This window comes from Panthera pardus, unplaced genomic scaffold (assembly GCF_024362965.1).
Source record: "Panthera pardus isolate Hobbes unplaced genomic scaffold, ASM2436296v1 HiC_scaffold_13, whole genome shotgun sequence".
In the NCBI taxonomy this organism is placed as follows: Eukaryota; Metazoa; Chordata; class Mammalia; order Carnivora; family Felidae; genus Panthera; species Panthera pardus.
The window spans coordinates 183,773,362-183,801,045 of NW_026526688.1; positions in this window are offsets into that span (position 1 = coordinate 183,773,362).

Consider the following 27,684-nt stretch of genomic DNA (forward strand, 5'->3'; position numbering starts at 1 on the left):
AAGTCAGAACCTAGAAAACTCAAATTCCTAGCTTCCTTTGCTACGAGGATGTAAGCTGGTGACCCAGGCTTTGCCATTCAGAGACTTTGATTCAGTGGTGAGAAGACTGAAAAAGGAAGGTCTGTGCAATGTTTTTTATTTTTGGAAACAGAACAGGCAATTGACTTGGGGGCCTGCGTGTTAAACATGCTCCAGAAAAATCTATGAGCTGCCCAATGTGTTTTTTAAAATAAAATTCTTTAGAAGAAATAAATTTAATAAATTAATTAAAATAAATACAGAAAATGAAAATAAATTTCTTTCTGTTAAACCAGCCAGGGTAAACTTTGTTATTTGCACCCAAGAACTCTAAGTGATACACCTTTTTGGAATCCATTCCCCCGTTCAGTAGATTTCACACACTGATCTGTTTCAGTCACATTTGAGGACAGACCATGTCCTCACCTTATTTCTCAAAGCCCCCTGGGACCAGTCATTTTTTCATGACTCTCGACTCATCTTATACTACTGTCCTCCTTGCCCAATTTGACAGAATGTCACCAGCCATTGTTTATTTCCTCAAACATGTCGAGCTTATGACCACCTAAGGGCCTTTGCACAAGCCGTTGCTTCTGCCTGGGTGCTCTCTTAGAATCATCACATGACTTTTTGTTAGTTATTCAGAACTCAAGTTTCTTGATATAAATGACATCCCAACAGAAGACTCTTTTCTAACTACACAGTCTAACGTGGCTTTGTCTTTTGCAGAGCAATTATCACTCTTTGATATTTTTCTTACTTGTTAAATTGTTTATTGTGTACCCCTTAAAGAAGATGAACCGTGAGAGCGGGGTGTTGTATTTGCAAAGATTTTCTCCCCACCGACCGCTTGTCTTTTCATTTTCTTAATGATGTCTTGTGAAGGACAAATGTTTTTTAGTTTGATGAGGTTTGACTTATCAATTTGTTCTTTTAAAAAACATATTTATTTTTTATTTATTTTGAGAGAGAGAGTGTGTGAGCGCAAGTAGGAAAGGGACATAGAGAGGGAGAGGGAGGATCCCAAGCAGTCTCAGCACTGTCAGCACAGAGCCCAACTCAGGGCTATGTGAGAACTCAGAACCGTGAGATCATGACCTGAGCTGAAATCAAGAGTCAGACATTTAACCGACTGAGCCACCCAGGTGCCCCTCAGTTTGTTCTTTCATGGATCATGCTTATGATGTCATATCTATGAAATCCTTGCTGAACCCAAGGTCTTAAAGATTTTCTCCTGTGTTATGGTCTAAATGTTTGATTGTTTTAGCTCTTACATTTAAGTCTGTGATCAATTTGAGTGGATTTTTGTGTGGATAGTGGGAGGTAAGGATCTAATTGATCTTTTGCCTGTGACCCTCCAATTGTCCCAACGCTGTTTGTTACAAAGGCTATCCTTTTTCCAAAGAATTGCGTTGGCACCTTTGTTGAAAATCAATTGGCCATCGATGTAAGAACAAATATAAAGATTTATTTCTGGACCCTCAATTCTGTTCCATTGACCTGTATGTCTGTTTAGCGATTTGCTTTTGTATCATTTGTCTCTTGCATCTTTCTAGAATTTATTTTGGTTCGTTGCATGAGGTTAGGACCAAAATGGAGTTTTTCTCCCTCAAAATGGCTAGTGGATATCTTGGAATTGTTTATTGGGTAATCCTTTCCTTCTCCATGGATTTGTTATGCTTGTGGTTAAATGGTTAAAATGGTTAAATGGTTAAAAAACGTTAGAAACCTCCTCTATGTTACCCTGACTCACCCCATCTCTCCCTATCCAGCATTTAGAAGCCCCTAATCCTGTATTCTGTTTAACCAAATGACAAAAATGGTCCCTGTCTTCAAAAGAGCTTATGTTGGCAAATAGGAAGAGGACGTTGACATGTTAGAATAATAAACACGGAACAGATATTTGCATTGGGCCTCAGAGAGGGTTAGTCCATTTGTGCAACAACAGAACTGAAGGGATTCTCAGGGGAGTTTCATGTTTACTTTGGGTGGGGTTGTGGACACTTAATCTTCAAGTCACCCAGCCCCTGCTCAGATTGTTTCTACCTGTTTGTCTGACACTACCTTAATCTTCTGGTTGTGGGGTTTTAAAACACCAAACAACTATGAAGTTCTGCGGGACGTCTCTCCCCACTTCAGCTTAGTTTAAAAGTCCAACATTCTCCTCAATGAAGATACTGAAGACATATTTGTAAAATTTCCAGAAGATTAAAGGCTGAGAGGAGCATCTTGGTAGGACGGGTGATCCGTTTTAAGGTTCAGTGGGTCTGGACAGACTGGAAAACACAGTTGAAATCAAAGCAATAAAAGGAAATTGAGAGGAATGTAAACTGTATTTTGTCTCAAAAAAAAAAAAATCAATGCCAGAGTGAGGGAGTCTTAGTAAAAAGAATGAAATTTTAGTCTCCTGAAAGCTCAGTGTGGATGTATTGACTCAGGCTTGTTCTGTTTGCAAGGAACAGTAACATACGTGAAACTAAGGGGGCATAGAGAGGAATTAAGGAATCAGTCACAGGGAAGGGACGCAGGGAAGGGATTCTAACCGCTCTGTGACCAGGCTGCCTTGGTCTGGCCCCGTCGGCCTCTCTGGTAGAGCTGCACCTTACTTGGGTCAAGGTCAAAGGCACCATCACTACAGCTACCACCACTGCCAATAACAATAAAACAAAGGAAATGTTGAAAAACACCCCAAACTTGTCCAGATTTCCTAGGTCATCAGGCACTGGGCTCTTGGTAGCTCAGCCTAAGAATTAACTTGTTTTATTCCTTTTACATTTTATCTGTGACTATGCCTGTCCTGAGATTTTGAGGACAATGGCTACTTTATTTTTTATTATTTTTATTTATTTATTTATTTTGAGAAAGAGAGAGAGCACACGAGAGCAGGGAAGGGGCAGAGAGAGAGAGGCAGAGAGACAGGATCCCAAGCAAGCTCCACACTGTCAGCGTGGAGTGTGATATGGGGCTTAAATTCACCAACCGAGAGATCGTGACCTGAGCCGAAATCAAGAGTCTGATGTTTAATGGACTGAGCCACCCACGCTCAGCTCAGGCTGAGCACCCAATGGCTACTTTAGAAGGTAGAGGGCATAGAAATAAAAGACAGAATTGCTTTCCTCCCCCTTTCATTCTCTTTCCCTCTCTAAGGACATTAGAGCAGGGGCGCCTGGGTGGCTCAATCAGATAAGTGTCTGACTTCCACTCAGGTCATGATCTTGCAGTTTGTGAGTTTGAGCCCTTCATCAGGCTCTGTGCTGACAGTGCAGAACCTGCTTGCAATTCTCTCTCTCCCTCTCTCTCTCCTCCTCCCCTGCTTGTGTTCTCTTTCTCAAAATAAATAAATAAACTTAAAAAAGATAAATTAGAGTCAATAAACCATTGGCAATTTTGTTTAAATATTGAGATGCATTTTGCAACTTGTCTCTACCTATTATGGAAGGAATTAATGAAACATTCAAATTTCAGGAGAACTTTATACTAAAAGAACCTTGTTATGCTAAAATACGTTTTTAAGATTTTTATACGTGCTGTGTTACAACCTTTTGAGATCTAATGCACAGTAAAAAGTTTATCCTTTCATTAAATACGTTTCTACAACAGTGGCCTTTGAATCTTTTTAGTGGTGAATTATTTGTTTAAATGTGAAATCCTAATGGTTATCTAGTGTTGTGTAACAAATCACCTTAAACTTAGTAGCTTACAAAAATGACTGTAGTTTATTCATTCATGATCCTGCTCATGATTCATTCATGAGCCTCATTCATGATGGCTCAGGAAGGACAGGCTCGCGTCTGCTCCCTATGTCCGATGGGATGGCTCAGTGAGGGGCTTATGAGCGAGCCATTTCCAAGGTGGCTTCACTCACCTGGGGGCACAAATCATGCAGGGCCCTGAAAGTCACTTAATGGAAGGAATTTGACTTTTGCTTTTTGTTGAGATGGGAAACCGGTGGAAGTCTTCGAGCACAACAGTGATATGATATAGATTGTGTGCTCACAAAATCAGTAAAAAGGGGGTGGCACCAGTTAGGAAGCAACTGCCATAACCCAGGGAGAGAGATAATGATGGTTTGGACCAATGAGGCAGTAAGGGGAGCTGATGTGATTGGATCTGGGTTAATACTCATCTCTGCTTCCTTCTGCTTATATTATGGCATTATTCTGACATAGGAGCTTAATTTGGGTGTAGGGTTTGAGGTAGTCATCAAGTAGACAAAGGTTTCTTGAACATTCATTCTTCATCTCATGCTCTCACAGTGTAGAAAACCCACTGGAAACTCAAGAAGTAGCTGTAGTGTTGACTGAACAATGAACTTAGCTCAGGTGATGTCTGAGCTCCCACTGGTAAAGATACTCGTCTTGGCCCCGTCCTCTGATAGGAATGGGACACAGATGAGCGCCTTTCTAAAAATTTTTTTCCATGGGAAAGCCAGCTCTTCCCCAGCCAGGAGCCTCCCAGCCCCTGACCAGACTGCACTCTTGCAAAGGTCAAGAAGCGACCTTTTGGAGTCACCACCTTCCCCTCACAGCTGCCCAGGGCAGGCCCAACAGACGCGAGTTGAACCGAATCGAATCCCATCAGCCTTCACGCTGGTTGGAGTGCTGTAGAGAGAGATTCCTAAGAATAGACCCAATTTTTGGAGGCCTCCAAGTGCTGGCGTATCCTCCTGGGCTCCATTTGGCTTTTTTTCTTTTCTCTTTTTCCCCTCCGGGGAGCCCCTGTGTTCTGCAGCTGTTACATCAGCCGGTGCCCCAGCTGCCAGATGAGCAGAACAAAAGATGTGACTTGGTGACTATTCACATCTGTACTTCTCAAAAGCAAACAGAACAGATGCCCTTAGCAACGGGGCTCTCCGGCTCGGGGCAGGGGAAATGTACCCTGAAGGGGGAAGTTTCCCTTCTCAGAGCTGACAGAGCCACTTAATGATGGCAAGGAACATCACGAAACAGAACATTAAACTTTGATGGACTGCAAAGCCTCGGAGGTTTAAGCTTCGAGTCAACAGAGATGTTCTAATCTATATAAACACTCTGCATGCAAATTCCGGCACGGCTTTGGATCTTATTTGGATGGTGTTTTTCACTGCCTCCCTCAGGAGAGAGGGTTCTGAAGGCAAAAGGAGATGCTGTGGTTTTCTTACGAGGGTAAGGAGTGCTTCTTAGGAATTCCTGGCCTTGACCATCCCGCCTTCTGGCCTGTGCCCCAACCTGGCTCTCCTGGGTCCTACATTCATGGCTTCTTCCTCATCTCCACAGTGAGTGAGTCAGTCACTGAGTGGCTTCCCTGCCCTTGGCCTGGGTCACCTTCTCTCTCCTGAAGGCTTTCAGGCCAGAGCCCAGCTCTGAGTGACAGATATCAGAGTTGGAGCGGGAATATCCACTCAATAACAACAGCTGCAAGTCAAACTGGTCATCTACTGTGGGTTGCACGCCTACGCCTTACCCTTTCATAGGATCCCCCGAGGTACAGACAAGGCAACTGAGGCGCAAGGCCGTAAAGTCAATTGCCCTGATCTCACAGGCATCAGGGGCAAAGCCAAGACTTGCCCAAGGCGGTCTTGTTCCCAAGCGTGATTCCTAACCATCATACTCCCAGCTCGCCTGGCCTCTGGTCTGGAGGATGGAAAGAAGAGATGAACTGCTGAGAGGCGGTAAGGAAAGGGAAGCAGAGCTTTTCCCCGTCTACATTGTAATTCACTTCCGCCATCCTCAAATACTGCAAACTTATTTTTGTTGTTTTTTGTTGTTGTTTGTGCAGGGGAGTAGCACCTCGATTTCTGTCTGGGCCTCCACTTCTCTCCACGTGGCTCCATTTCTGGCTTTAGGGGTAGCACCTGACCTAGACCTAGCTGCTCGAAATGCTGATGACTATCGCCTGACCATCTCAGGCCGATCAGAGAGGCGACAGATTGGACTGAGGGCTTCTGCTTGCACCTGCAGGGCAGCAGTCTCCCTATTTTCTCACTAATTGTAAGTCAGGGAAGAGATGGCCTCGGCCGATGTTGGCAGCCATTTGGAGACCGTGAATAGGGATCCAGTCGGAGAACGGAGTCAACACGTAAAGTAGAGCCAAGTCAAGAAAGTGACACCAGAGCCTGACCTCATCCTTTGAGCATCTGAACCAAGCCATGCACTCCTCAGTTATGTGTGCTCATAAAATCTTATTTTTGCTGATGTCAATTTGGGTCAGGCTTACTCTTACTTGTAACCAAAAGAATCCTAGTGGATCCATTAAGCCTTCAGTGAATGTGTGGTTTGTGCCACAGCCTGGGCTATAACTGAGCAATTAAGAAGGCCCTGAGTCTATGAGGGGAACTCAAGGGCTTGGGCAGAGCTGTGGCAGCTTGGGGCTGTAGACCCGGGCTCTGTACTGTACTGTGATAACAGTACAATAAACACTTGTGTGCCCTTTACCAGGTACCAAGTACTGTTTCAAGTGCTTTTATCTCTATCAGCTAATTTAACTTACCATTATCTCCACTTGCTTTGTTTTTTTTTTTTTTTAAAGATGGGAACTGAAGGCACAGAGAGGCTGGAGAACATATCCAAGATCACACAGCTCCAGAAGTGGGAGTGTGGTGGTGCTGGGTTCCAAATGCTGCAGTCTTGCTCTGGGCATGCTCTCAGTATTCTGCTCCACTGCCTGTCATGACCAATGGCAAGGGAGCAGAGGTTCCCAGTGCATTCACAAGACACAGGAACATTCTTGCAGAATACAGTCTCTTAAAAAAAGAAAAGTCGTATACTTTAAAAAATGAAATACAGAAACGGGAGTGAAAATTCAAGGACATTTGGTTAAGGAAATTCTGAACCACACAGCTAGAGACAAAGGCTCTCATTCCTTTGGTTTTTCCCTTAGACTTACTGATTCCACACTGAAAGGAACAGAAAACAGAGGGCCATGGACAGGCACCAGCTTGGCCAGCTCTGTGCAGAGCCACTGCTTTCTCTGTTTGCCTGTCTGTCCCTGCCTCTTGTCTCTAGGGTCTGCCCTTTGTAGACCCTGACAATGGACCACTGAGCACTCCTCAGTAAGCCCTATCTACCCCAGTTTTAGAGGGAGCCTCCTCTATAGCTGGAAGGAAGGCCTTGGCCCAGCTTTATAGTGACCTGCCCTCACCAAGGCTCTGACTCCATCCTGCCTCTGCAGCTAGTAGATGCTAAGTGTTGAATAATTAGAGAGGGGTGAGCTTTGGGCCCCTGCTTTGCTCACCAAGGCTTCCCCATGCCAACCTCCTCATTGAATCCTAGGTCCCCTTGTTCCCAATAACCAAAAACTGCCTTGTGTTGAGCTCAACTATGTGCCAAGCACTGTCTTAAGCACTTAGCATGCACTTACTCATCAAAACAATCTTATAAGGGAGGAATTATTATTATTATTACCATGTCTCAGATGAGAAAACTGAATCTCTAAGAGACCCTTTGAGGGCACACAGCTGGTATGTGTTGGAACTAAAGACTGGAGGATGGTGCACACATCCCTTGGGTAGTGACTGTCTCCCTAACTTTCTGCTGCTGTGATGTGGTCCCTCCTTCTGGAACCACAAGTGTTGGCAGTTGCCTGAATTGCCCCTGAACTGGCCCAGCCCTTTGGAAGGGTTGTTGGCTATCCCCCCATCATCCCCCAGCTTAGATTCAGATCACCTCCCTCCCCCAGCTTATATTCAGAGCAATCTTAGGTGGTCCTAGTTATCTCCAGGTACATGCCTGGCACTTCAGGAAACCACTAAGTCTCACAATATCTCAAATACTGCTGCCAGGAGAGGCTGTGCTGTGCCCTTGAGTTCTTTCCCTGTTCTCTAAGGTCAGTGAGTTTAGCCCTCAGGCTTCATTTCCTCTTGTCTTTTGGGGCAGGATCGGGGCATAGTGGAATAGGAGCAAACAGGACTGCGTCTAGGATTCTCTCCTAGTGTCTGTGAAATGGCTCGTGGTGCTCCAGATGGGTCACTAACATGAGGTGGCCTCTGGCCCCAGCCTTGGAGCTCACTCTGAACATGATGGTTTGTACCTCTGGAAAGACTCAGAATTCCAGAGCAGTGATATTTCCTTGGCTGGGTTTGGTGGGGATCAGCACTTCCAGCCAACTCTTGATTATCTGTGTGAGAAGGGAGAGGATAGACCATTGACATTTCCAAATAAACCTGGAACTTATTCTGGCCAACAGCTCCAAGAGTCCCCTGCGTTGGACCTCTTTCCAGAGCATCTACCAAGAAGTCAGATCTATGGACTTGGCTTTCAAATCCTCTCCTCTTTTCTTCCCTCTCTGTTTTGCTTTTTTTTTTTTTCCCCCCTCTGTGAGACAGAGGCCTCCAACACTGAACAAGGAAAGAGAGGAGAGCAAGAGGACGGATGTAGCAGAGTTCTCTGTTGTAAATAAAGGAAAATCAAACTCAAACCGGCTCAAATGGTGGAAGATATTTATTTAGTTATATAAATAACTAAAAAGTCTGGCGGTTAGGATGACATCAGGTAGGGTTAGCTCTAGCAACTGAGATTACCAGGGCCATATTCCTCTCCTTCTGCCTCACACATGTGGGCTTCATCCTTAGATTTCTTTTATATGGTAGTACCTTGGCAGTTCTAGCAAACAAGCTATGCTCTCATGCTAGCAAAAAAGCTATGAAGTGTTAGACCTGATGCTCTTGGAGGTAAGATATCATGTCTTTTAGTAGCTCCTATACATCTTTGAGGAATATCACCCCCTCATTGGCTTAGACTGAGTTATATGATCTTCCCTTAACCAATCATTGTGTGCAGGAGGAGGCTTTATCCTTATTGACTTAAGCTAGTTGGAGTCTATCCCTGGATATGGATAGATATTCCATCCAACACACACGTACTGAATACCCAAAGAGGAATCAGTGTACTGTTGGCAGGAGAAGGACCAGATGCTGGGAAGGCAATGGGTCAATATCCATCAAACTTGATCCACAGACCACGTTGATGGCACGTAGGAAACAGTTCAACCTGACAGTAAAATGGGATACACACTTTTCAAAGCCTTTCGCCCTCTTTTCCTTTATTAAATCTTCAGGACAATCTGTGCATCAGCTGCAATGGCCATACGTGATTTTCTATGTTTTATAGCTAAAAGGAGGCTTAAAGAGGTACAGTGACTTGCTCAAGGTCACTGGCCGGCTATATTTGGCAAGTCCTGGACTTGAACCCATGCTCTTTCTCTCTCCATCACACTCCAGTGGGAAGCTGGCAGCTAGTACAGTGGGGTGAGCTCACTGAACAATGTCATCATCTACATCCCTACAAATGGATTTAGTTAGAGCAAAGAAAGGTTTAAGGGCTACGGACTGGTAGTTCAGACACAAAGGTTACTAGACGATGTGAGGTGGGGCTAGCAGAGAGTCTAGAATAGAGGGTGTGCATTAGGGAAGGTTTGCCAAAGAAACAATGGAAAGCTGATTGATGGATGGATGGATGGGTTTTAGGAATTAGCTCACACAGTTATGGAAGCTGAGAAGTCCCATGATCTGCCATCTGCGGGTTGGAGAACCAGGAAAAGCCGGAGGTATAATTCAGTTTGAGTCTGAGGGCCTGAGAATCAGGGGTTAATGGTACAAGTGCTGGTCTGAGCCCAAAGCCAGAGAACCAGGAGCCCCAATGTGTGGGGGTAGGAGAACATGGATGTCTTAGCTCAAGCACAGAGAAAGAATTTGCTTTTCCTCCACTTTTCTGTTCTATGCAGGCCCTTAACAGATTGGATGATGGCTACCCGCATTGGTGAGGGCGAGCTTTACCGATTTGAATGTGAAACAATTTCAGAAATATGTCCACAAACCTGTCCACAAATAATGTTTTACTAGGTATCTGGGCATCCCTTATCCCATCACAGGATGAGCAGGACACATGCATTAAAGTCAGGGGGACAAAATCTCCCTCAAATTGTATATGTCACTGGAGGTCAAACTTGGGTGAGATAAGATTCCAGGGACTTGCAAAAGAAGAGAGACTTGTAGGGAGAAGCCTATGCCTTCTCTGGCCAGCTGACCCACCCAACTCCACAGTTACTCCCTTTTGTCCTGTCTGCTTCACCAGCTACACCGGTGGGGGAAACCTAACGGTAAGGCCTTTGAAGGCAGAGATTCTGTCTTTTCCACCTCTCTTCTGTCTCCCATTTGTCAGGCTTCTGATGGACAGATAGACTTTCAGAAACTTTAGCTAGTTTAAGAAGTGACTTAGGAAGATGTTTATATGATACAGAGACAGTAGAATATAGGTGTTGCAGCCTGAAGTACTTGGATTTGGGCTTGAGGTCCACCACTTATTGATGGGGTGACCTTGAGCAAATGACTTTATATTCCTGAACTTGACCTTCCTCATCTATAAAATGAGTGAATAAAATCTCAGACCCTCAAGGTCATTGGGATAAGGCAAGTAAAGAAGTTAAATGTGCTAAATGCTCAATGGGTAGATTAATATGTGAAAATTGCTTAGAGTAGAGCCCATCACAAAAGAGATGGTAGAAAGAAAGTTCCCAAAAGTGATGTTGAAGATGATGATCACAAGGTTTCCAAGTTCCCATTATGACAAGTTTTTCTTTTCCATCTAAGTACTCTAAAGTTTTGACATGCTTGACCACCAGCAGGATGCTGCCAGTGGCAATCCAGAGTGCAGGCATGCCCTGCTTTCATGCAATGTCTACTGCCACCTGGCTTTGTAACCTCCCCCAAGCTCCTTGTCCTTGAATTTCTTTACCATGGCAGCAGGTGTGGAGGCTGGGGGTGTGGGAGTGAACAAGGAAGGACTTGAGGGACAAGTTGGGGTGGCAATGTGGGCGATATGGTTCATTGGCATGAGAGAGGAGGAACAGGAGGCCAGGGTATAGTGCCTTGGGAAAGAAGGAATCCTTTCAGTGTCTTGGATTGTGAAGCTGAGTCCATAGCTGACCTTCTTTCTCAAGCAGAGATGCCAATTTTGGACCTGAAGGGGAGACACCCACCACACCTGGGGTTGGTCTCCTTGGTTCCCATAGCTTATAGGCACTTCTCCACCAGAGGCTGAGGCAACCTTATGGGCAGGCTGTGAAAGTTAGGACCATGGGCCCTCACTATCTGAGGCTCTCTCTTTGCAGCTGAATTCAGCTCCTCCTTCTTAAAGCTTCTGCCAAAAAGGACTGCCAGAGACTGAATGTTTGTGTCCCTCTTCCCAAATTCATATGTTGAAACACATCCCCAGTGTGATGGTATTCGGAGGTGAGGTCTTTAAGAAGTGACTAGGGCATCCAGAAGCAGCACTCATGAATGGGATTAGTGCCCTTATAAAAGAGACCCTAGAGAGTGCCCTTGGACCTTCCACTGTATGAGGAAACAGGGAAAAATGTCATTTATGAACCAGGAAGTGGACCTTCAACAGTCACCGAATCTGTTGGTACCTTGATCTTGGACTTCCCAGCTTCCAGAACTGGAAAGAAATAACTTTTTGTTGTTCATAAGCCATGCAGTCTTTGGAATTCTGTCAGAGCAGCCCAAATAGACTAAGACAAAGATGGAGGGAAAGACATTTGGAGAAGCACAGAAGAGGAGGGCTGGGAGAAACCTCGGCCTGACACCATGTCACTTGGCTTCAAATCTCAGCTCCTCTGCTTAGAGCATTTGAGACTTTGGGGAGTTGCCTACCCCATTTGAACCTCAGTTTCCTCAACTGTAAAATAAGGATTGCTAATATTTGCATTCTCTGTCTTTCAGGGACGTTGTGTCCACCTCTTCCCATTAGGGAAGTGTACAAATTGTCCTCAGTTTCCTCATCTGTAAAATGGGGTCACAAAGTCACCCTCAGAGGATTGTGGTAAGGCTTAAATGCAGTGGGGGATGCAAATTATCACAATGCAGCTATCAGGATTGCTGAACTCCAAGGTGCTTTTATATCCTGGGTTAGGGAAGAAGCCCTATCTCCCTTCAGTGATTGAGAGTGACCTGGACATGGACCTAGGCTACCTGTGGGGCATACTGAGGGTGCTGAGGGGAGCAGGTGCCTCCATAGCACCCATAGAACCCCAGGGGCAGAATTCAAGAAGCACGAGGAGTGGTTGGGAATCTTAAGGTCGAAATGCAGTAAGGAATGAGCAGACAAAGGCCCATCCTATTGACCTCAGGAAGCATGGAATCACAGAAGGGCTGGTGTACCCAAGGCCAGCTGCCACCCTGGCTTGGATTGCTGTTCCTCATGGGGAGTTTTGTTGAGCTGAGGATGCTTCATGACAAGGAGACTAAGAATCCCAAATGTTAAACTCCTGGTGACTGGTTCTTTTAGTTCATAGATCTGTGACTGTTTTCTCCAGAGCACACCCAGGGGACCAAAGCCACTGGGTCAGCTATGTGCTGGAGTTTGTAAAACTATGACTTTCAAGGACTTAACTGCTAAGTTTTTCAAAGAGTGGTTTCTATTTTCATCAAAATCTCTTGGGATCCTTGTTAAAATGTACATTTCTATCTTCTTCCCCCACATCAGAATGTACTAGAAAGATGCTGGGAACCTACATTTGCAGGGAACACCCCCAACGGGTCTTCTGGCTTGAGAAGCATGGACCAAAGGGACAGAAATTAAACATTACACTCAACACTAAATTCTCTTAGCACCCTTTCCATAAAACAATTCTCTGTTCTCAGAGCTGGCTTCATGGGCATGGAAACTTCTATGTTTAAGAGGGCCCCACTCTTGGTTTAATGTTCTGCTGTGGCCATGTTGAAATTCTTTTTTTTTTTTAATGTTTATTTATTTTTGAGAGAGAGAGAGAGAGAGAGTAAAATACAGCGAGGGGCATAGAGGGAGGAAAATACAGAATCTGAAGCAAGCTCCAGGCTCTGAGCTGTCAGCACAGAGCCCAATGTTGTGCTGGTGAACCATGAGATCATGACCTGAGCCAAACTTGGACACTTAACTGACTGAGCCACCCAGGTGCCACCATGTTGAAATTCTTAATTTTTGAACAAGGGGACCCCACATTTTCATTTTGTATTGGGCTTTACAAATTATGTAGCAGGTTCTGTTCACAATATAGATGAGAATTATAGAAAGGATAGACTTGCCTAAGACCACACAACCGAATTGTGGAAATGGGTTTGGGAATCCTGACATATCTGATTCCAAAGCTCTGCTACCCCATGACTTTAAGACTCAAAAGAATAGGCTCTAAGAGTGGAGTTTCAATTTGAGCCACCTTATTAGGTTTTAGGCTGAGGGGAGGGCCTTCTCCAGGCAACCTCACACTATACTAGGTAGGTTTTCATCTATGCTACTACCTATAAAGATAACACTAATGTATAAACTCTCTCAACTTTAGGGTAAGGAAGATTCTGTGTAACTTCACGCTGACAGCTCCTGTTGGAGGAATAAGGTGGAGACTTTCTCTCTTCCCTATCCCTCATTTTAGCTCCACGATATGAAGATAAGGCAATATGGTAGAATGGGAAGTAGACAGGACCTAGAGCCGGAAGGTAGGGATCCAAAGTCAGGATTGACATTCACTAACTGAATGGGTCTCTTGGACTCTAGGTATTAGTTTTTCTCATCTGTAAAATGAGGTGATATAAGTACAAACAATTCCCAAGGTTGTAGTGAAAATGAGATGGACAAGTGTAGAGAAAACAATATATAAAGGGTGATATGCGCTCTAGAACATTCATGACTCATGGGGTTGTTTGGTGCATGCCTAAGGAAATAGTTTGGCCAGAGAGAAGGACAGCTGGGTCAGATTTCACCTCAGGGTAGGACCTCTAGTGTCCCTAATGTGGAACTAGAGCTTGGCAGTGTGACCTGGGGTGGGAAAGAGGTGGGAGGTTAGGGGTGCCGTAGGGATTAGCTCTATGTACTGGTTGCTCAAAGCTTTTCTGCCACAAAAGAAGGCAGAACTACCAGTACTTATAATAGTGAAACCCACCTAGGATGAGGCAGGACCCAGACAACTCATTTGCGTAGAGCTGCTTGGGGTGCAAGCATATTTTGCGTGTTAGGTAAGAACCCCATCTTTTCTTGCATCAGGGCTGGAGATGGACGATAGCAGTTTGAGAATCAAGGAGAAGCAGAAAATGGGCCCCAGAGAAAGAAGCTTGCTATACCTCAGAGACAGTGTTTTGTTTTATTATTTTATTTTATTTTTTTAATATGAAATTAATTGTCAAATTGGTTTCCATACAACACCCAGTTCTCATCCCAACAAGTGCTCTCCTCAATGCCCATCACCCACTCTCCCCTCCCTCCCACCCCCTATCAACCCTCAGTTTACTCTCAGTTTTTAAGAGTCTCTTATGGTTTGGTTCCCTCCTTCTCTCTTTTTTTTTTCTTCCCCTCTTCCATGGTCTTCTGTTGTTTCTCAGGATCCACATAAGAGTGAAAACATACGGTGTCTGTCTTTCTCTGCATGACTTATTTCACTTAGCATAACACTCTCCAGTTCCATCCACGTTGCTACAAAAGGCCATATTTCATTCTTTCTCATTGCCAAGTAGTATTCCATTGTATATATAAACCACATCTTTTTTATCCATTCATCCATCAATGGACATTTGGGCTCTTTCCATTATTTGGCTATTGTTGAAAGTGCTGCTAAAAACATTGGGGTACAAGTGCCCCTATGCATCAGCACTCCTGTATCCCTTGGGTAAATTCCTAGCAGTGTTATTGCTGGGTCATAAGGTAGATCTATTTTTAATTTTTTGAGGAACCTCCACACTGTTTTCCAGAGTGGCTGTACCAGTTTGCATTCCCACCAACAGTGCAAGAGGGTTCCCGTTTTGTTTTGTTTTATTTTGTTTTGTTTTGCTTTAAAAGCAGGTTTCTGCCCCAAATCTTTGCTTTTAAGACTATGGGGCTAAGATAAGTCCGTCCTTGTGGATGACAGATGGAAAAGAGCCAGGGACTCACTGGAACAAAGACTCTGAGGCCCTGCCTGAGGCAGCAGAGGTAGGGACAGGGTGAAGGCAGATGGTCTGAGAACCCAGTCTGAGGTCTGAGAGGCACCTGTGGGACAGGTGGTTCATGTGAAAGTGCCATGTTGAGAAGCAGGTGCCAAGGGCGGGTTAAGGAGGGCAGAAGGCAGGCACAGCCTGGGGTGGATGAGCCCACATAAATTAGGCTTAAGGTACAAGAGATGTAAAATAGATACTCACCTGATGCTAGAGAGAAGTTGGTTTTACTGTTTCTCAAACTGGGGTTCAAGAGTCCTTGAGTGTCTGCAGATAAATCTTGGGAATCCACAGATTCTTTTTGAGGATATTTAACTTTTGTGCTTTCATACTGAGGACATCCTAAAAAAAGTTAGGAGTCTAACCATAATTCGGGTCATCTGGGTCAGTGGCTTTCAATCCACTCTTCAATCTTTTTTTTTTTTTTGGCATCCACTTACAGAAGGATCCATTTTACATGATGACCTGGTTTCCACACACTGATAATTCACACTCACATTAAGTAGAGCTGATGGGCAGCCCGTCTAGGCCAGTGCAGCTGCACCGGTTGTGAAAATAATGGGAACATTTCAAGCCACTTGGTTTGTCACCACCACCACCTCTCTGATGGTGCTGGTTCCCTGGGATCCTCCCCCCACCCCCCCACCCCCCCCACACACAGGATGCAACAAGCAGCAGAGGTGAGAACAGTGGGGAGTGCAGTTTCCTGTGACAGCCAGCCGTAACAAAGGGCCACAAACTGGGTGGTTTGAACAGCAGAAACGCATTCTCTCACTTCTGGATGCCATAAGTCTGCAATCAATTTCACAGGGTCAAACCAGAACTGGGCTTCTATCTGTGTCAGATCTCCCTCTGCCTTTCTGTTATAAGAACAGGGATTACACAATGTGGCCCACACTGATAATCCAGGATGACCTACCCATATCAAGGCCCTTAATTTAATCACATCTGCAAAGACTATTTTCCCTTATAAAGGAACAATTACAGGTTCCAGGGATCAGGACTTGATATTGTTGGGGGTCGTTATGCAACCTACTGCTATGGGCATGGAGGGCCCCTGCCCCAGAGGGTGACACCGCACCTCTTTGGGTTGGTCACCTCTGGGGTGTGTGTGTGTGTGTGTGTGTGTGTGTGTGCGTGCGTGCGTATGCGTGTATGAAACAATTTTCTGTATACGGTACTTATTCTGACACCATATGATACATTTTGATATTTTCTCTTTTCTGTATATTTTTTAAAAACACAAGTGCTTGTTTCAACACACTAAATTGACCCACTTGGTAGTGCCACAGCTTCCAATCTCTGTATTTGTGTCTATCACAATGGCACTAAACCTATATTATGGCAGGCTAAGAAAAAGAATAGAGAGAGCTTTAATATGTAAATGATGTTGTGTAGTACTGGCACAAAATAGACACAAAGACAAGTGCACAGAATAAGAGCCCAGAAACAAGTCCAACCATATACGGTCAACTAATTTTTGACAAGGGCCCCAAGAATACATAATGGCCCCTGGCAAACAGGATATCCACATGCAGAAGAAGGAAACTGGACCCTTATCTTTTACCATATACAAAAATCAATTCAAAAAGAATGAAAGACTAGGCCTGAAACCGTATAACCCTAGAAGAAAACACAGGGAAAATCTCCTCGACACTGGCCTTCACAATGATTTCTAAAATCGGACACCAAAAGCTCAGACAAAAAGAGCAGAAATAAATAAGTGGGACTACATCAAACCAAAGAGCTTCTGCACAGCAAAAACAAAAACAAAAACAAAATGAATAGGCAATGTACAAATTGGGAGAAAATATTTACAACCCATGTATCTAATAAGGAGCTCCCCAGCAAAAACTAAAATAAAAACAAAAACAAAAAAAACACACATGAAAACAGCCTGATTCAAAGATGAGCAAAGGACCTGAATAGACATTTTTCCAAAGAAGACGTATAAGTGGCCAACAGTTATATGAAAATGTGTTCAATATCACTGAGCATCAAAGAAATGCAAATCAAAACCACAATGAGATATCACCTCACACCTGTTAGAATGGTAATCATGAAAAAAAAAAGATAACAAGTATTGGTGAGGATATGGAGAAAAAGGAGACTTTGTACATTTTTGGTGGGAGTATCAATTGATACAGCTATTCGGGAAAACAATATGAAGGTTTCTCAGAAAGCTAAAAATAGAACTACTATATGATCCAGCCATTCCTCTTCTGAGTTGACACCTAAGGGAAGTGAAATTAGTCCCTCAAAGAGATATCTGTGCTCCCATATTCACTGCAGCATTATTCACAATAGCTAAGATATGGAAACAACTTAAAATGCCATTGATGGATAAATGTGATATATATACGCACACGTACACAATGGAAAATTATTCATACTAAACCAAAGGGATCCTCCCATTTGCCACAACATGGATGGATGGAGGACATTACACTGAGTGAAATAAGCCATACACAGAAAGAGAAAACCTGCATGATCTCACTTGTATATGGAATACAAAAAAGTCAATATGTAGAAGCAAAATAGTGTTTGCCAGGGGTGGGGGGGGGTGGGGGAATGGGAGATGTTGGTCAAAGAGTACAAAGTTAGAGTTATGCAGGATAAGTTGTACCGCATGGCACGATGACTGCTGTTAATAATAATGCATTGAGGGGCGCCTGGCTGGCTCAGTCAGTAGAGCATGCAACTCTTGATCTCAGGGTGATGAGTTTAAGCCCCATGTGGGGCATAGAACTTACTTAAAAAAAATAATAATGCATTGAACACCAGAAATGTGCTCAGAGAGTAGATTTCTGTTGCTCTCATCTCACACAAAAGATGATAGCTATGTGAAGCTATGTTAAGTAGCTTGGCTGTAGTAATGATTTCACTGTGTGTGTGTGTGTGTGTGTGTGTGTGTGTGTGTGTGTGTGTAACAAGTCCACATAATATACACCTTCAATGTATACAACTTTTATTTAAAAATACGTAAATGACTTACTTATGATAAACAAAGATCAGTCAGCATGTGGGACAAATGAAGACTTGACAGTCAGTCTGGATGGCAGAAAAGGACAGGAGAACTGAGTTTTCACATGGCGCATGAAGGCATGGGCATGCCAAACCCAGGACATGGCAGTCCATGTCAAAGTCACATTCTGTGCAGAGATGAATGGCAGCCATTTAGACCAGCATTGTTGGCCACCGTAAATTCATTCTGTTAGGTAAGATTTTGCAGTATTGTTTGTATTTCATTTATAAAATTGTTTTGGTCTTGGGGCGCCTGGGTGGCTCAGTCGGTTAGGCATCTGACTTCGGCTCAGGTCACGATCTCACAGTTTGTGAGTTCGAGCCCCGCATCGGGCTCTGTGCTGACAGCTCAGAGCCTGGAGCCTGCTTCGGGTTCTGTGTCTCCCTCTCTCTCTGCTCCTCCCCTGCTCCTGCTCTGTCTCTCTGTCTCTCTCTCTCAAAAATAAATAAACACTAAAAAATGTTTTAAAAAATTGTTTTGGTCTTATACATCATATGAGTAGGGACTTTTTAAAACCTATTTTTATATTTTCACATGCTCGGGTAACATAAAAAGAAAAATAAGTCAATCCTAGTGGAGTGGTGGTGGCAGAGAAGCCACAAGAATTTTTTTCTTCTGATCAAAGGGTCAGTACAGTCATTCAAGTTTCAGAAAGGCTGAGCCACTGCAGAGAGTGGAATGGGGTAGATGAATATGGAAACACAGAGGTAAAAGTGGTAGCAAGAAGAACAGGAATAGTAGCAGAGACCTTAAACTTGAAAAATAAGGATTGAATGCAGGCAACAGGAAACCTAAGGAGCAGCATGCTTCTGGCACATTGGAGATGTTCCTATCAACACAAGAAGTTGTATTGGACACAACTGTGTTGTCCCAGTTGGACAAGCATGTAGTCCAAGCAGGAGGATGACCTAAAACGGACCAGCAAGGAGACTCCACCTCAACTGACTTGTGGTTAGATTTAACCGTTCCCTAGAAGAAAGATGGGTAGCCAAGCACCAAACCTCTGTGTTCTATCAATTGAGATGAAATACATAGGACCCGACTTACCTGTTCAGGAAGGTATAAATATAGATTTATTTTAATTCTTTTTAACCTTTAGATTTTTTTAAAAATGTTTATTTATTTATTTATTTATTTATTTATTTATTTTCAGGGAGAGAGAGAGAGCGCGAATAGGGGGAAGGGCAGAGAAAGAGGGAGAGAGAGAATCTCAAGCAGGCCCCACACTGTCATTGTGGAGCCCAATGTAGGGCTTGAATTCACCACCATGAGGTCATGATCTGAGCTGAAATCCAGAGTTGGACGCTTAACCCACTGAGCCACCCAGGTGCCCCTAACCTGTAGATTTATTTTATTTTATTTTAATGAATGAATGAATGAATGAAATATTTATTTACATTTTGAGAGAGAGAGAGCAGGGGAGGGACAGAGAGAGGGGGAGAGAGAGAGAATCCCCAAGCAGGCCCTGCATTGCCAGAGAAGAGCCCAATCTGTGGGGGTGGGGGGCTTGAACCCATGAACCATGAGATCATGACCTGAGCCGAAATCAGGAGTCAGACTATTAACCGGCTGAGCCACCCAGGTTCTCCAATTTTTTTGATTGTTTTAAAATAAGTCCTCTGCCTCCAATGTTAAACAAAGAAAAATTACGTGATGCCCAAGTAGAAACACTCCATCATATGGACCATCCCAGTCAGACCACCTTGAGGCCAGGTAGGGAACCCCTGGGAGTGACTGGGCCGATTGCCACCACACAGGTGCTGGTTCCTCCACAGCTCCACCTGGAGACTAAGCTGAATGAATGCTCCTAAGTAGCCCCGCCATACAAAACCATCATGATATTCCTAAGAGTGGGAAGGGCCAGTCAGTTCATAAAAGCCCAACCTTGTTAGTTTTTCAGAAGAGAAAAATGGGGTCCCAAGACCCCAGTAAACTAGTCAAGGTCACTGGCATTCATGATGAAACAAAGAAACTATAATCCAGACAGTAATCCTTACTTCCAGCGTAGGCCTCTTTCCACAGCAACTTGACTCTCATTTAATGTAATATTTACACTTTAGAAAATGCCCATGATCTTAAATATAAACATGAAACCAACATGTGGCTACCTTGAGGTCCTTTTAGGGTACATATGTTCATCACGTATTTTTGGATCCAAGTGTTCTCAGGGCCCTTTGAAATGACTTACAAAAGGGTATATTGGGAACAAAACACTTGCTTGAGGTCTAATCTAGCCACTCACTTTATTTTCTCCTAGTCTCCATTTCTTCATCTGTAAAATGGAATGGCAACACTCCCCTTAATTCCCTCATTCGGACTAATACAAAGCTGAATTGAGAAAATGTACATGAAAGAACTTGGTGTTAATATATTTTTCAAACATCACCTTATAGGATGTCAGTTAAATCACCAGAACATAAACTATTAGAGTAATTGAGATGGAGGGAATGCTTGGGTTCAACTCCACTTACAAGACGTGTAATTTCAAGCCCAGCTACTTCAGCCCTCTGTGTCTCTAGTTCCTCATTTGAGAAATGGGAATAATAATAGTGTTCATCTTATAGGGCTTTTATCAGGATTATATGGATTAATTCCTGTAAGTTACTGTTTGGCACATCATTAGTACTCAGTGAAGTGTTAGCTATTACTATTATCTTGCAAACTTGCTGATGGTGATGGCTTTTTCGTTGTTGTAAATGTCTTCTCATTGTTGTACCCTTGTGATGCTTTAGAAGCCAGCAAACTTTAGCGACTCTGGAAACCGTAGATGGGAACCTCTACACCTCTCCTGAGAATCCTTCCATTGTTAGCATTGCAATAGGAAAAGCAGAGCTGCCTACCGGAGCCAAGTTGCCAACTTGTCAACCAAAGCCACCTGCCACCCCCACTTCCCAAGGCCCAGCTGCCATCAGTGTGAGCCTGACGGTATGAGAAGCGACCAGTGTCTGCGTTGACCTGGCTGCTGCAGTAGTGCGAAGGGAAGCAGGGGCCCCGAGCAAGGTCACCCCTTGTGCAGATCCTGGCAGAGCATACAAGTCCAACAGGATCAGGGTGGGGCATGATTTGGCCCAGAGAACCCATTGGCACCAGCTCATGAGAGGTGGGAACAGGGAGTGCCCCAGATGATTCAATGGGTGGCATGTTTCCCTCTAAGCAGCTGCCAAAAATGCCTCCCAGGCACTGGTTAAGAGGCAGGGAGTACAGAGGTGGCTGAAAGGCCAACCCCTTCAGGGCCGCTCCAATTTCTCTCACACCTCTGTGCCTTCACAATTATAATTCTCTCTGCTTAGAATATGTCCCTCTACATACCTGCTGGACAAAATCCTAGTCCTAGCTCATTCTTCAAGTCCCAATTCAGGTCTGTGGGCAAAAGTTTCTGGGCTCTATTAGGCAGAGCCAGGTGTTTTGGACAGTGCACAAACTGCATATGTGTCCCATGCACTATACACTTAAATACTCCAACTTATATACTCATATCTTACACGCTCCTTCTACTGTACCACATTACAATTGTTTGTTGGTATATGGTCATGCCATTGGGATGCTCACCAATAAGACTTCCTCTAGCTTTGTCTAGAGACCTTGTCAAAATGGTGAGTCTAGAAGGGCACACTTCTACCATACAATCCTGCTTCCAACCATAGCTTAATGGACAAGGGGATCCAGTCCTTAGATGGTGATGTGGGCCAGGTTAAATCAGATTCTTACAGTCAGGGATCTGAACTGGAAAAGACTTTGGCAAGGAGCAGTAGTAACTGAAGCTGAAAGGCCATGACATACAGAGAACCCGATGCAGTGGATGCAGTTATGTGCTGCCCAGATCCCATTCAAGAATGATTTATTCCTCCTGCTGCTGGCAGTGTTTCCAGCCGACAACCCTCAGTTGTCAGCTTTTCGGGGGGAATTGTCTCAATTGGAGATTGCTCCTCTGACTCCCCACCTAAGCATGTATCCTTCCCAGGGAAGCCCATTTCCAACGGCTGGTTGGGAAAACTTAGAGAGCCATCATAGCTTCAGAGTGATCCATGTGGTTGGCTGAGGCCTTCGAAAATACTAGGATGACCAACTATCCCAGTTTGCCTAGTACAGAAAGAGTTCCAGGGGCAGAGGCTAAAATCTGGAAAGTCCCCAGCAAATGACTTGGTCATATAAGTCAAGACTGTACTGAAGTTCAACTTCTCTCTCCATTTAGTTCTACAAACTTCCTTTTCTTTCCATTTGTGAGAATCCCAAGAGTACTCCCTAATAAACCTCTGGCCTGCTAATCACCATCTCAGGGTCTGCTTCCCGGGGGACCCAACCAGTGACACTGGAGAAGTTATGATGTAAAAACTTAAATTACAAGGCATCAGAAACTCTAAATAAGCAGAAATTATAAATCAGAGAAAAGATATGTTATAGGGAGACCAGAACTCACCTGTTGATGGAAGTGAAAGAAGTTAAGGACAGCCAAGTCAATAGCAGCTCTAGGCCAAGGGTTCTAGAATCATTTTGGGTCTCTAGTAAATAGGTCTTCTTCATTCTCTCATAATTTTTATCATAAACCACAAAATTTTGCTCATCAGTTTACTATGGCATATTTTTTTAATGGAATATAAATTCGATAAGATTTTGGACCAGAGTTTACAGTACTTGATGAGACCCAGAACTATCCTTTAAGATCACACGAAGACTTTCCTATAATGGCGTTGGCTTTAAATTTAGGCACCTCCACTTCCCATATTTCTCACTGTGTTCCTACCATAAACTCTTCACTTATTTGAGATGGTTTGGGTAGCATCCCATCTTTGTATTCAAAAGATTAGCATTTCTGCATCGGCCAGGGATTTGGCGGTTGGCCACAGAAACCAACTCTGGAAATCTTAAGGGAAAGAAAGAAACTTACTAGAACAATATTAGGGGTTCTCAAAATCAAAGAAAGACTGTAAGATAAGGGCCAGAAAATAGGCAAGAATCAGAGCATGTGCCACTAACACCATGATGGCTACAACCTCCAGCCACACTCAAGTTTCCTACAACACCATCAAGATTCCATGTCATGGGAGAGCCTCTGAGTGGCTGGGACTAGTCACATGCTCACACTGGGCCTGCACCAGGAATGGGCAAGGGAGAGGAGAGAGGAGCAGCTAGCAACTTTGACTTCTGTGGTGTGAGAATGTACTGACTATCTCAAACACACAGTATGGGGGATTTCCCAAATGAGGGAGTGCTATGCTAAGAGGAAGCTGGGGTTAAGGGCTGGCAGCCAAAAAAACAACAGATGTCCACTTCAGTGTCCATCTCCCTTCTAGGAGAAAAGCTTTCAAGGCAGGGACTGTGAATTTTCATCTTTGTATCCTAGATGACTAGTGCCTGGTACTCAATAGGTGCTTGATAGATGTTTCTAAAGAAATTGAAGGTAAGATTGTTTCTTTTAGTCAAGAAGTCAACACATATGGAAGGCTGGTGCGTGATCCTTCAGGAATGCAAAAATGGATATACAAAACACCAATTTTTAGGGGCTTTAAAACCTAGAAGTAGGGTTGGGGCATACAGACAATGTATCTATAGACGTATGTATCGTGTGTGAGATGTGATGGACACACCACAGAGTACAGCTATGTCTCCATCCGTGCACTGGGTGAGGGCACAAGGAGTTCTGTCCTTCTGCCCCTCTGGTTATATTGTTGTCCTGAGTGGAATCCCCGGTTACTCTATGATCCACCAAGAGGATGCCTAACTAAGCATCCTGTTCCAGACACCAATTTGTCTGCCCCGCTCCAAAGCAACTACCTGCAAATATGTCTTTCAGAGAAAGTGTAAACAGCCTTTTACTCAGAGGTTGAAGAATACATTACAACCTTTCTGAATCAAGGGTGTAGAAAAATCAACCACTGTGCTCCCAGACTGCCTCCATCCCTTTCCCACCAAAGTGGGGGTGGGAGGGGGAGGCACTCACTGCCAAGACCTCAGGATGCTCCATGGCAGGCTCCAGATTATGCCCCCCACAGATGCTCTGTCTTGTTCTTATGCTCCCCCTTCTTTCTCTTTATTCTATCTCTCCATACTCTTCCCTCCCAAACTAAGTCCTTGTTTGCTCACCCCACCCCATTTTCTGGGACACACTGTACTTCTCTTAGAATTCATCAAGTATCATATCCTCTTTTGTGTCTTGTAGCAGTCTGGCTTCTGAAACTTGCTAATAAGTCAAAGACATAGTCTAGGCTATGGTTTCTCCTGTTGGTGAAAAGACTGAAACTAGAGTCCTAAGATAATAGGGTTGGGACTTCCCACTCTTAATGACTCTTAGCTTTGTTCTAGGCATCCGAACAAAAAGATACATATATCTTTCACTGTTAAAACTAGTCTCCTGCTGAAAAACCTCAAGTTTAGACAAGATGATCATGTAGCCCTTGGTAATATAACTTTAACTTACCATCCTCAAAGGGTATTTATCTACCTCCCAACTCTGGGTTGGATTACAAAACCTGTTCTATCAGGGGCGCCTGGGTGGCTCAGTCGGTTGGGCGTCTGACTTTGGCACAGGTCATGATCTCACGGTTTGTGGGTTCAAGCCCTGTGTTGGGCTCTGTGCTGACAGCTCAGAGCCTGGAGCCTGCTTTGAATTGTGTGTCTCCCTCTCTCTCTGCCCCTTCCCTACTCACACTCTGTCTTTCTCTGTCTCTCAAAAATAAATAAGCATTGAAAAAAAATTAAAAAAAAAACCTGTTCTATTAAATTGACAATGAAGCCATCTGTCCCAGTCACTCCTTTTTTCCTGGGTTTCTTTCCAGGCTGTGGGATGGGAAGGAGGATGTGAAGACTATCCTCACATGCATATACCTGCATTAAAGCGAAAGACAGGTGGAAAATTGTGGCAAAGGCAGCTAGTTGTCCCCTAATATTCCTTCTCCCCTTTTTCTATAGTAAAAACAAATAAACCTTAAGTTTTAGCTATCCACATGCTTCCCAAAATAGAGCCTACGTTTCCCAGTCTTCTTTGCAGCCAGATGTGGTCCTATGACTAAGTTCTGGCCTGTGGGATGTGCTTTTTCTTAAAGGGAAGGGATGTGCTTTTCCTTTTCCCTTTTCCTTTCCCCACTTCTCCCTTCCTGCTGGCTGGATCATGGACATGATAGTACGTCATCTCAGACCACGTGCATCCTAGGGTAGAGCAACAAGATAGAAGGAGTCCAGGTGTCTGACACATTCCAGTTGCCATAGCAGCTCTGCATTGTTAACTCCCAAACTGTTCCTGAGGGAGGAATGCATTTCTAGTTTATGTCACTATTATTTTGGGTTTCTGTTAGAGCAGCTGATCCTATACCTCAGGGATCAGTAAACTATGGCTTATAGGCCAGTTCTGTCCCACCACCTGTTTTTATAAATAAAGTTTTATTGAAACACAGCTATACCTATTCGTTTTTATGTTGTCCACGGCTTCAATGGCAGGGTGCAAGAGAGACCATATGGTTCATAAAGCTTGAAATGTTTTCTCTCTGGAACTTTACAGCACAAGTTTGCTGTTTGCAATTATGCCAAATATGTATGCCAAAATATCAGTGATGATTACTTCAGGATATTTTACTATCTCCTTATGTTTTTCTCATTTGATCTAGAATCCTTCTTCTTCTTCAAAAAAAAACCACCTCCACATGAAATGAGTAAATTTATGCCCAATTCCACCCTATGTGAACCTTCCGTATCCAGATTTTTATTGTTATTCTCTTCTCTGCCAGAAACATTTGAGCTACTTGCCAGCTTTTACAAAAATATTGGATCTGATATTGTATTTGGTAGGATGATTGTGATTGCTTGTAGCCAGAATTTGACTTAATAGGTATAATTTATTGGCTCTATCTTTCTTTCCATCTCTTGGCTCTGCTTATTTGTAATAATTTGTTTACCCGTAAATGGGCTCTTTGTGCTCTAAAAATATGGCTGCTGGAAGACTGGAGCTTGCATCTTTCTGGCTAATAGTTCATAAATGTGTCCACATATCAAATTTCAGAGACAATTCTGATTGGCCTTGCTTAAGTCAAAATTTATGCCTAAACCAATCATTACCTAGGAGGAGGGAGTGATTTGATTAGCCAGGTGAAGAGGCTCAATGTCAACAATTGAAATGAATTTCTCTCAGAAGAGTGGTTTTCTTACCTAAAGAAGGAAAACCAGGAGCCTAGGAGATCAAGACAAAAGGAAACACACAAACAACAAACAAAGCAAACAACTGCTCATTCCAGGCAACTTAGGGTTCTTGTGTGCAGTTTTCATTGCTTCTGGGTGTGTGATGTTACATTTATTTGAATGGTAATGTTCTCTATTGTCTGAGTTGGATTAGCATCCATGACTATTTAAATTACTATGCCAAGTTTAGCACTTCACAATGTCTATGTCAACTCTGAATAATTCTTTTTTCCCCCTTTTAACCATGATTATAGTTTATAGAAATATAGGCAACATCCAGCTTTCTGCAAATAGCAGGATGTAAAAAATCAGGATCAAGCAGTAGCAGATGAAGGGCGATATAAGGAGTTAGACATTGTGGATTTGAGGCTCTGATCTTTCACTTCTTGGGTAGTCGAGACAATTTATTTAGCATTTGAAACTCACTTAACTTTTCTCTAAATTAGGGATGATGAGATTGATCTCTCAGGATTGTTTTGAGGATTAATTCTCTATCTTGTGAGTTGGTCCCATTCTGGGCTTTCAATTATTTGGGCTCAAACTTGTCTCTGCCTATTGGGCTCTCAAGTTACTGTCAGCCCACAGAGGAGCATTTGGCAAGAGAAAATTTGTTGACGAAGTAAAATTCAGAGGTGAAAAAGCAACTGGCTTCAGATCCATGACATTATCAGATTAAATCTTTCCTTGTGCCCACGGAGTTTGATGCTTCAGGTTAAGTGCTTAGAATCTATCATTTTCTGTAAGTTTCCAAGGGGCTCCCAGGAGGAAGCCAATCATTTTGTTAAATTGCTGTTTCAGTTCCTACCCACTTTTGAAGATGGTAGATGATATTTTTCTTTTCTTTTCTTAAATTCATGTTCTTTCATTTCTGTCTAATCATATAGGGACGAGGGAAGAATAATACCTAGGGCATCTCAGAAATTCTAGGTTACATTCTTGCTTCTAAACCACAATACCCTTGCCAGGCTTTAATCTCTTCGGGCCTCAACTGACTCATCAATAAAGTTGAGATAATGGTCTTGAGTAACCTATTGGGTTAAGAAGCTGACATATGACCATTAGGAGATATAGGGATAAGCCAGCGCTTTCAAACAAGATGGTATCAAGCTATAAGCTGTCAAGGTCAGGATCAAGACCATCAGGCCTCAACAACTCAAGGTATTTACTGTCTGGACAGTATGAAAGGCCATAAGCATTTATGCATTTGTGTTCTGCATAATGTGTTATGGGGCAAGACAGAGAAGACTCAATTTGTTTCTGAAGAGAAGACAGGGGCACAGAGAGAGCTATTTCATGGATTGGTTTACTATGAGAGGCTCTTCTAGACTATTAAGAACAAACATTTACTCAGTTGCCCAGGTGATGGGGGTTTACTGTAAGGATGCTTAAGAAAGCACAGAAAGTGCTTTACTGTAGGGATGTGAGAAAGCACAGAAAGTCAACATCAGCTGAAGAGCTCACCCAGTGGAGATCCGGAAGCTTGCTTAGGACAGCACACCCCTCCAGGTACACTCTAGTGGTTCATCTTTCTGGTGACTCAGCTGTCCCTTTGTTGCTTCTT